The sequence below is a fragment of the Hyaena hyaena genome, unplaced genomic scaffold (genome assembly GCF_003009895.1).
Source record: "Hyaena hyaena isolate Hyena2069 unplaced genomic scaffold, ASM300989v1 scaffold_0, whole genome shotgun sequence".
Classification (NCBI taxonomy): domain Eukaryota; kingdom Metazoa; phylum Chordata; class Mammalia; order Carnivora; family Hyaenidae; genus Hyaena; species Hyaena hyaena.
The window spans coordinates 975,138-984,780 of record NW_024080632.1 but is presented as its reverse complement, the minus strand read 5'-3'; positions in this window follow the sequence as shown (position 1 = coordinate 984,780).

Sequence of the window (9,643 nt, the reverse complement as noted above, 5' to 3'; positions counted from 1 at the left end):
AGAAGAAGAAGAAAGAAGAGAGAAGAAGAAGAAGAAGAAGAAGAAGAAGAAGAAAGAGGAAGAAGAAGAAGAAAGAGGAAGAAGAAGAAAGAAGAAGAAGAAGAAGGAAGAAGAAGAAAGAAGAGGGAAGAAGAAGAAGAAAGAGGAAGAAGAAGAAGAAAGAAGGAAGAAGGAAGAAGAAGAAAGAAGAGAGGAGAAGAAGAAGAAGAAGAAGAAGAAGAAGAAGAAGAAGAAGAAGAAGAAGAAGAAGAAGAAGAAGAAGAAAGAAGAAAGAAGAAGAAAGAAGAAGGAAGAAGAAGAAAGAAGAGAGAAGAAGGCGGCGGCCCTGGTGACGGCTGGCGGCTGCCACCGGGGGCTGGAGTGCTGGCTCCCTTCCATCAGGCAGCACACACATCCCGCTCTGTTGTTCAGCTTGGTCCCAGGACCCGCTTCGACCAAAGGCCAGCGGAAACGAGGCAGGGCTGCTTCCAGGAGGCTCATCCGGAGGCGGGTGGGCTTCTGTTGGCACCCCTCAGGCTGTACAGGGAAGCAGCAGCCCCCAGACCAGCCTCTCCTGCGGGAAGGCGGGGCCTGCGGGGCTGAACCGGGCACAGGAGAGCCAGCCAAGATGCCGGGGACCCATGGGCACACGTGACGCGAGCAAGAACGTCATGTGGTCAGCGGCCACGAGATCTGGCACCGTCGCGCATGTGGCTGCTGACACCCACCGAGGCCCTGCCACGGACCAGGCCCCCCTCTAAGCACAGGCGAGGGTTCTGTCTTCAGTCCTCACGGAAGCTCGTTGGAGTAGAAGCTGTTGCTGTCTCTGTTTTAAAAGCAGGGAAACTGAGGTAGAGAGAGGCCCTGGTGTTGATCCGGGTGGCCAGCTAGCAAGCGAGAGCGCCAGGCAGGATAGAGCGGGTGCGAAGCGTCAGCCCTTCCGGTGGAGCACGTCTTCTTCATCAGTCTTCACGGGGGCGGATACCCCTCCGTGGTGCTGAGGAGGAAGCAGGTTCAGAGAATGCTAGTCGCCACCGTCGCCTGTAACCACAGGCCGGCCCACCTCCTCCTTTGCCCCCCAGTCTGTTGTCAGTGGAGCAGGAATGGCCCTGTTAGAACCTGAACCAGACCGTGTCTGCCCCCCAACCCTCCATGGCTCCCATCTCTCAGCGTAAAAACCAAAGTTCTCACCGTGACCCACGAGGACTTCCATGCTCTGGTCGCCTCCCCAACCTGCCCTGATTTGCTGCCTCTCACTAGCTGCTCGGACACACCAAGCATCCCCCATGTGACCCTCAAACACTAGAATCTTTCCTGCCCCAGGGCCTTTGCACGTGTCCCCTCTGCCTGCCGTCGTCTACCTGCAGGCAATCGCATGGCTCCCATTCTCCCTCCCAGAGGTAGTGCAGGCTCCCCCTCACCTCCTGGGGGCCACTGTTCTCCTTCCTTGTGCCCTCAGTTCACCCCCCCCCTTCCCTCCATTTTTCCAGAGCGCTCACCGTCTCCTCACTCGCTCTTCCGTGTCCTGCTCTGTGTGTTTGTTCTCAGTCTCCCCTTTCTGGAGTCTCAGCCTCATGGGGGCAGGTGTGCGTCTTAGTCACTGTTGTGGCCCCAGCACCGGGGCAGCTCCTGGCCCACAAAAGGGCTCAGTCCTGCCTGCGGAGCGGGTGGACGGAGGCGAGAGCCAGCACGCCTGGCCTTCGGGCTCGGTGCCGTCTGTTGTGAGGGTGGCCCGCGGCCTGTGCAGGGCAGACACCTGCCGGTAGACGGTGGCCCTTCTCCGCTCGTGCTCGGGCGCTCAGAGTGGGACGGAGAAGCAAGGACACCGAGAGCTGTCATCCAGCAAACATCGCCGCCCGTCAGTCACCGTGTCAGACTCGGGCCGTTCGCAGAAGAGGTCGGCGGTCCTGACGCCCAGCTGCAGACGGCGGTCGTCGTCCCCATTTATGGGCGAGGACACGGAGGTTCACAGAGGCCAGTCCCTGGTGCGCGGCCTCCCGGTGGTGCAGCCGGTGCAGAGGACGACCCGGGCCATGAACCTGGAGATGAGGAGCTGCGCACACAGCCGCCCTGCTCCCTGTCAGCGCGCTGACAAGTCCTGCTCGCAGAGCCACTTCCCCGGGCTGGGCTCCGAGGCGGGGCCGGGATGGCGAGGGGCTACAGGAGGCTCCATGCGGCCGCACTTATTTATATGCGTTAGAACTTTATGGCCTACACCTGAAAAATCAGGTTTTTGCCTTTAAAAAATCGAATTCCCCGGCTTCTCTTGAACACAGGTGGATAGAACCCAACTGGCCAGAATCAGCTTTGGGGAGAGAAGGGAGGCCAGGCCACTAGCTGCACCGGCGCTGGATTTGTGTGGTGGGCAGTTATTTGCGCTTCTTTCCTCCCAATGAATGCTTACTGAGCACCTACTATGTGACAGTCACCGTTGAGCTCCTACTATGTGACAGTCACCGTGCCAATCCCATTGGGGACGCGAGGGTAACCAGAACTTTTATTTCCGAGGCAGGAGACAGCTAACATGCAAATACATAAATGCAGAGTGGGTCACGTGAGGGGCGCCTGGGGGCTCAGTCCGTTGAGTATTGGGCTCTTGATTTCGGCTCAGGTCATGATCTCGGGGTCATGGGATCCAGCCTCATGTCGGCCTCCCTGCCGAGCATGGAGCCTGCTTAGGATTCTCTCTCTCTCTCTCTCTCTCTCTCTCTCTCTCAAATTTAAAAAAAAAAATGTTTTAAAAAAGAGCCACGTAAGAGCAGTGTAGCAGGGCGGGAACACAGCCGGGGCCTGGTGGCCGAGACAGGAATTGAAAAGGGGACAATCAGCAAAGTTCCACCAATAAGCTGACACCTGAACGTGGAGCAGATGGAAGTGACGGGGTGGCCGCGCGACAGTTGCCAGATGGGGGTGCGCCAGGGCCGGGAACAGCAGCTGCAAAGGCCCCGCGGCGGGTGCATGTGTGATGTGCTGGAGGGAACAGCAAGAAGTCGAGGGGGGACAGGGAGAGGTCACGAGGTCAGGGATGCTGCGGGAGGGGCTCCCGATCCTGCTGGAAGTCCGGTGCCTACGCCCGCCAGCAGCACTTTTTCCCTGCACACCATGAAGTCCCTCCCTCCCGCGGCCCAGGGGTCTCTGCTGCCCCAGCCGGTTGCCCCTGGGGGTTAGTCCTGCCCCCCGCCCCCCGGAAAGGAGGGGCGGAGAGTTACAACCTTCTCCCATTTGTGGTGGAAGAATAACCTGGAAATATCTGGGAAGCAGAACCCACAGCCGCTGTAGCATCATGTGACGCATGTGAGCACAAACACTAATAATCAGCACATTGTTTCATTCTGTTGGGTAAATACTGATCAGGCTGCGAAGATACCTGTAATTAACTAGGGCTTGGGGGGGGGTGGGGGGGCCAAGGCTTCCTTTGCTTCCTGTAGCTTTGGCTCCCGGTTTCCTTGAGGCCACCTGGGAGGAATCTCTACCAAAGCTGGTGTCCCTTTGCTGCCAGGTAGCTTGTCGGAGAGGCTGCTGACCACGGCTTAGCTCAGGGTTGGAGGCTAATTCTACACCTGGAAAACTGGATTAACAACCAGATCTAATCACTAACAAATAATGGAATGAGGTTCAGGCTGAGTAGCTGTGCAAAGCCATTACTTGGTTTAACAGAAAGTGCAGGGTGTGCTCGGAGAGCGGAGTGTGGGTTCTCACCGTGTGCACATGTGCGCACCGGTGTTCTGGGGGGGCCTGCAGGAGAATCTGGTTTAACAGCTTTTTTTTTTTTTTTCTTAGAGAGAGAGAGAGACAGCGTGAGCAGGGGAGGGTCCGAGAGAGAGGGAGTCACAGACTGAAACAGGCTCCAGGCTCTGAGCTGGCAGTCAGCACAGAGCTCGAGGCGGGGCTCGAACCCACGAACCGCGAGATCATGACCTAAGCGAAAGTCGGACGCGTTACGACTAAGCCACCCAGGTGCCCCAGGAGAATCTGGTTTAATTTCCCACCTGTCTGACCTGGGCAGGCTCATCCCCATTTTAGGGGTGGAGGGGACTGGGGTTCAGAGAGAACTCTCTGCCCGTGGTGGCACAGTGAAGGAAAGAACCGATGTCCAAATTCAGGGACACCTCCCTCCAAGACAACCTGAGGGTGGTTTTGCAAAGAGGGCGGGACAGTTGTAACATTCCCTCCAGCACCCCCCCCCCCCCCCCCCCCCCCCCCCCCCCGTCTCTGGTTCGGCGTTGGGCGCCGTGTGCGCAGGCGCGCCCTCTAGCGCCGGTGGTCGGGAATGCACGGCGCGGAGCCGCCTCCTGCAGGCGGGCGCACCTGGGGGCGCACCTGGGGCCGCACCTGGGGGCGCACCTGGGGCCGCAGCACCGGAAGGAGCCGCCGCCCAGCCTCAAGGCCTGGCCTTCCCTCTCTGTGTTCTCACCCCTTTCTAAGCCCTCTTTATGTTCTTTCCTGCTCTGCCCTCCCCCGCCACTTCTAATACTCTATTTCAATCAATGGTCCCTGCCCCCCCAAAACGCACAAGTGTGCAGAATTCAGCTCGAAATATTAAAATTCAGCGGATCACAGGCTGTCTTCGCAGTTGGTCTAAAAGAGGCGTGGCCATGCTGGGGCCTCAGCAGGGCTGTGCTGATGTAAAGAGAGGGTCGGGCCACCTCAGTCTCCCCGACCCCCACCCACATTACTGAATATAGAGTAATAAATAAACACAAGTCAGCATGGGATTTCCAGATCTGCGGTGTATTTTCAGTACTCACATTTGAATAAGCACATGCTCTTGAGTTGTAGAAGATTTTATACGTAAGTTACAGAACGCAGGATCGGGACCGTCATTCCCAGGGCGACAGAGGGGATGCGGACCGTCGGCGGTGCGACGAAGGTCGGCTCCGCTCACTCATCGGTGGGACCCTGTCGCTGGACATGTGGTCATGTCTAGGGACATAACACGACACGCTGGAGCTGATTCTGACCAGGACCGCAGGGGCCCCACTGATTTCCCCAGAGGGAAGCATATGGCTTCATGTGTCCTGTGTCCAGCGCGCGCGCGCGCGAGTGTGAATGCGCATGTGTGCACATGCGTGTGTGCAGGCGTGGGCGTGCGTGCATGTGCGTGTGGACTGGGGCGTGTGCCTGTGTGCGCGTGCGTGTGTTGCACGGTTGTGTGCATGTGTGTGCAGGCGTGGGCGTGCATGCACGTGTGTGTGGGCCTGTGCGTGCGTGTGCATGTGTATGGGTGTGCGCGCACGCGGAGGGCGGGTAATGAGTTCTGTGTCCCCGGGTTTCTGATAAAAGCGGTGGCTGCCTGAGCGGCACCGCGAAGGTGGCTGCGCCCCCCCCTGAGTGCAGCCCCTGCGGGAATGAGTGCCGACTCCCTGCCTGCGTGGGGGGGAGGGGGGAGGAGTCCGGACGTGCCGTGACCAGCTCTGGGGCCGGAGGCCTGGGGCCGGGCGTCTGGGTCGGGAGCGACTACCGGGCTATCCCGATTCTGCGTGAGGAATACACAGGAAATGTGGGAGTGAAGGCATGAAGGATGAAATGGGCGCTCGAGGGGCGGGGGCGCTGACGGCTGGCCAGGGCGCAGCTTTCCCACCTCGGCCCAGATGTTTGTGAGACTCAAGGATGCTTTTGGCGGCGGCGCGCAACGAAACGATGCTTGGGCAGGTCAAAGGCAGGACTCTGCTGCGTACAGTGCCGGGCAGGGCCCCTGGGGGACCTAGGACGGGTAGCAGAAAGCTGGGGCGCGGGGGGCAGCTGGGCTGCGGGGGGCAGCTGGGCTGCGGGGGGCAGCTGGGGCGCGGGGGGCAGCTGGGGCGCAGGGGGCAGCTGGGGCGCGGGGGGCAGCTGGGGCGCAGCCAGCAGGGAGGCTTAGTGAGGCTCTGGGGGCTCCCTGTGACCTGGCAGTGTGAACATTTCGTGGGCTCCGGGGCAGAGGGCCTGTCTCAAGTGGCTTGATGCCTGGCCCCGGGACGGGAGGTAAGGAGGTACATCGTGGCCCCGTGCGGGAAGGGCTGTAACTTACTCAAGGAGGGCAAGGGACCCTCCTATTACTGAGGCCTCAAAAGTAGGTCAAGACAGCATCAAAACAAAAACGAAAACAATAAAAAACCAAAACACAAGCAAACAAACTGTATCACACCGTCCATTACTTCAGAGAACCATGGGCTTTCTCATCGGATGGAAAGCTTCCAGAACCTTCCAGAGCAGCTCCTCCGGGGCATCCGTGTCCTGCCGGAATAGCTGAGCCAGTGGACAGATCACCTCCCTGTTCCCCAGCGGAGGAGGGCGAGGCACAACGTTGGAAGGTTTGGTTGGAAGACATGCAGGGGACACGCCACGGGTCTGTGTCCTCTCTCCCGCGTCCGTGGCTGGTGGCGTGGCTGGTGAGGCTGCCGTTGTCATTAGCGCTCCCGCCACGGTGCCGCGGGCCGGCGTCTCCCCGGGTTGTCGCTGCCCTAACATAATTACTGTGCCAAACAGCTGTTGTCGAACACAGCGCTGTGGGCTTAGCCACGCCTGATTGGCTTCTATTAATTCCATTCATAAATCATGCATTAAAGTGGCTGCTGCTCAGAGGGCTGCGGCGGCACCTGGGGACGGTGGCACAGCCGCCGCAGTTTCCGTGCAGGGGAGGAAATTGCCGGAATGTTGTCCATCTCCCTGTCGGCTGCTCCTTGGCGGGGTTCAGCTCTGCTCCGTGCTCTCCGAGGCTCTTGCCCTGCTTCCTCCCCGGTCATCTGTCCCCACCTCCTCCCTCCCAAGCGCTGGCTTCCCCACCTGCCGAAGGACGCAGCAGACAGCGGGCTCCCCTAACCTGTACCGTCCGGGGCCCCGGGGCTCAGAGTCAGGAACGCGCCAGGCCTGGCTTCGGTGCTCTGGATGGGGGCGGGGGGTCCCCGTGTGTCTGCGGCTGAGGGTGACCACGTGCAATCAGGCCCGGATCCAGGACGGGGAGAATCAGCCACCGCCCTGCTGTGTTCTCCCAGCTCCTCAGCCCGGGGGGGTGGGGGGGTGGGGGGGGAGCTTCTGTTGTCGGTGCTTCTGGTTGGAGAAAGAGACAGAGACAGACAGACAGACAGACAGAGAGCTGCTCCATCGCCGGTACCTCTCAGCCCCTCCCTACAACGTGCATCTCTCGGAGGGTCTCCCTGTCACCCTCACTCATATCTCCTGAAGGAGCAGCTTCCTCAGCTTCTTCGAGAAGTTTCTTCCTGCGTATTCGGTGCAACCTGGGCAGGTCCCAGCAAGACCTGGTGGCACTTGGGGCAGAAATGACCCCCACGGGCCTGTCCCGCATGAGTGGAGCCGAGTTCCTCGGCCAGCCCAGGGCAGCCTGACACCAGACGGCTCTGGCGGGTGACAGCAACTCGGGCTCCCTGGGGGCCCTTAGCGGGGAGAGACCCTGGGAGGCTCATGGCCATCAAGGGCTTTTAGTGACTTTTCCCAGCGCTCCAGCCACCAAACTGCATTCAGCAGCAGGTGCACGGCCAGTACTTCCCGAGAGGTGGCTGCTTCACCGGACACTTGGATTGGGAATATTTGTTCCTCCACTTGCTCCTTGAGAAATGCAACCTTGGCTTGAGAAAAATACACTTCTCACGTACTTACAATTCCAACAGCGGCATTTTTGGCTCGTGGGATTGAATGCTGTGTAAATTGTCCACCCCACTGCACCATTCAGGAACATTCTTCCCTAATGAGGCATTCAGCGACGAGCACAATAGCAATGCCAGTGTTTTCCTCCAGCTACAGTGTCTGTCAGTAAATAACCAGAATAATAATAACGAGCATTTTATTCAGCGGGGCTCGGGGTCAGCTCTGACCCTGGAGATGTGCTACGCCTCATGCTCTGGGCTTCCTAATGACGCTCACAACTCGGCAGCACGGACAGGGCTGCAAAGTCCCTGGTCAGGGCGCCGCGGCCAGTTTGCTGGGCGTCTCGGACAGCTCGCTGCCCTCTCTGAGTTTGGACTCATCAGCGACGAAACGCGGGGCTTAGTCCCAATCAGGGGCTGCGAACCCAGCCATTCACGAGCTGAACATACTGCTTTTGAATCCCACATACATTTTCCTCTTCCTTAGGGACGTTTCAAGCTCAGTTAATAACTTGGAAGGGGACAGAAGGAGACAAAGGAGCCTTGTGTTTTGACCACGTGCAACGGGCTGTACCTTCATTGTCTCAGATACCCTGGGGGTGGGGGTGGGGGCAGGAGATGTGTGACAGCATCACAGCTACAAAATTATCCTCGGGATTCCCTCCCGGGTCCCACCTGCCCTGTGTGTCTCCTGGCGAGGCTGCGGCACTGCTGAGCTGGGCTCTGTCCCCTCCCCCCCCCGTGGACCTGGCGGTGCCGGGATCATGAGCACAGAAGGCGGAGCCGGTAGAGGTCAGGGGTGCTGACTTGCGGTGCAAGGTGCTCCGTGCGGCTCACGGCGCTTCACCCACCGCAGTCCGATTGGCTTTGCAAGACGCTTGGGCGGGCAGGACACGTGGCACCCCTGGATTTTACAGGTGCGGCAGCCGAGCAGCTGTGGCCCTGCAGCGACACTGTGGGCCGAGGGGTGTCTGGGTGGGAGTCCGTCCCCTGCCTCTCCAGGCGCCGTGCTGCTCCTTCAGGACTCACAGTGAAGACGAGTCGCCGTCCTGGGGAGCGAGGCCGCCCAGCGGTGCCGCCAGGGCAGCGGGGGACCCCGCGCCGCCCCGGTGCCGCCCATGACCTGCTTCGGCCGCGGGAAGGCCCGGGGCTGCTCTCAGGGATGCAAGTCAGACAAAACCTCGAGCTCCCTCGAGTGGAGGCTCTTGCCCTGCGACTCTGCCTGAAAGCGGGTGCAAAACCCATCCGTCGCAGCCCAGCGAGGAGGCGGCGGAAGGCGCACCGGGCTTGGAGGGAGGGCGACGTGCTTCACGCGGCCCTGAAACCACAGCGTCCCAGCGCGTCTGGCTCAGATCAACGCGCGTCGTCAGCGCGGCCCGCGTGACGTCAGGGGCGCGGGAAGAGGGGCGCAGGGAGCCGCTTCGCAGGGGGGCCCCGAAAGTCTGGGAGCAGGTGCCGAACGGAGTGCGTGTCATCCGGGTCAGGGGCGCGCGCCGTTTCCTTCCTCGCTGTGCGTCCCGAGACCAGAGCCCAGGCTCCCCGGTGCGGGCCGCCCGGCGGTGGGCGCGCGGGGGGACCCCGCTCCGAGCAGGGAGGGGGTTACGTTCCGCGCCGCGTTGCCGGAGGAGGTGACGCTCGGCTGTCCCGCCGAGAAATGGCCTGGGGCCGCCGTGCGTCACTTGCCAGCTATTTCGATCCCGGTCTTGGCGGTAAACTCTCCAGGCGCCTAAAATGCAGCCTCGGCCGCTCCCTGAAGGGCACCCCCCCAGCCCGGCCTGGGGCGATTGCTTAACGAAATCTCTACTTTCTTTCCTTTTTTTTTTTTATTTTTATTTTTATTTTTTTTACAAATAGTTTATTGTCAGATTGGTTTCCACGTAACACCCAGTGCCCATCCCCACGAGTGCCCTCCTCCATGCCCATCCCCCCTACTTTCACCGGGCAGGGAAACCAGGCGGAGGGCGTTCTGAGGGGGGCGTAGCCCACGGTGGCTGCAGCGGGACTCGGCCGGGGAGGGGGCTCAGGTCAGGGCCAGTCTGCGCTGCGTGTCAGCCTGGTTCTGAGAAAGGGCGGATATTTCT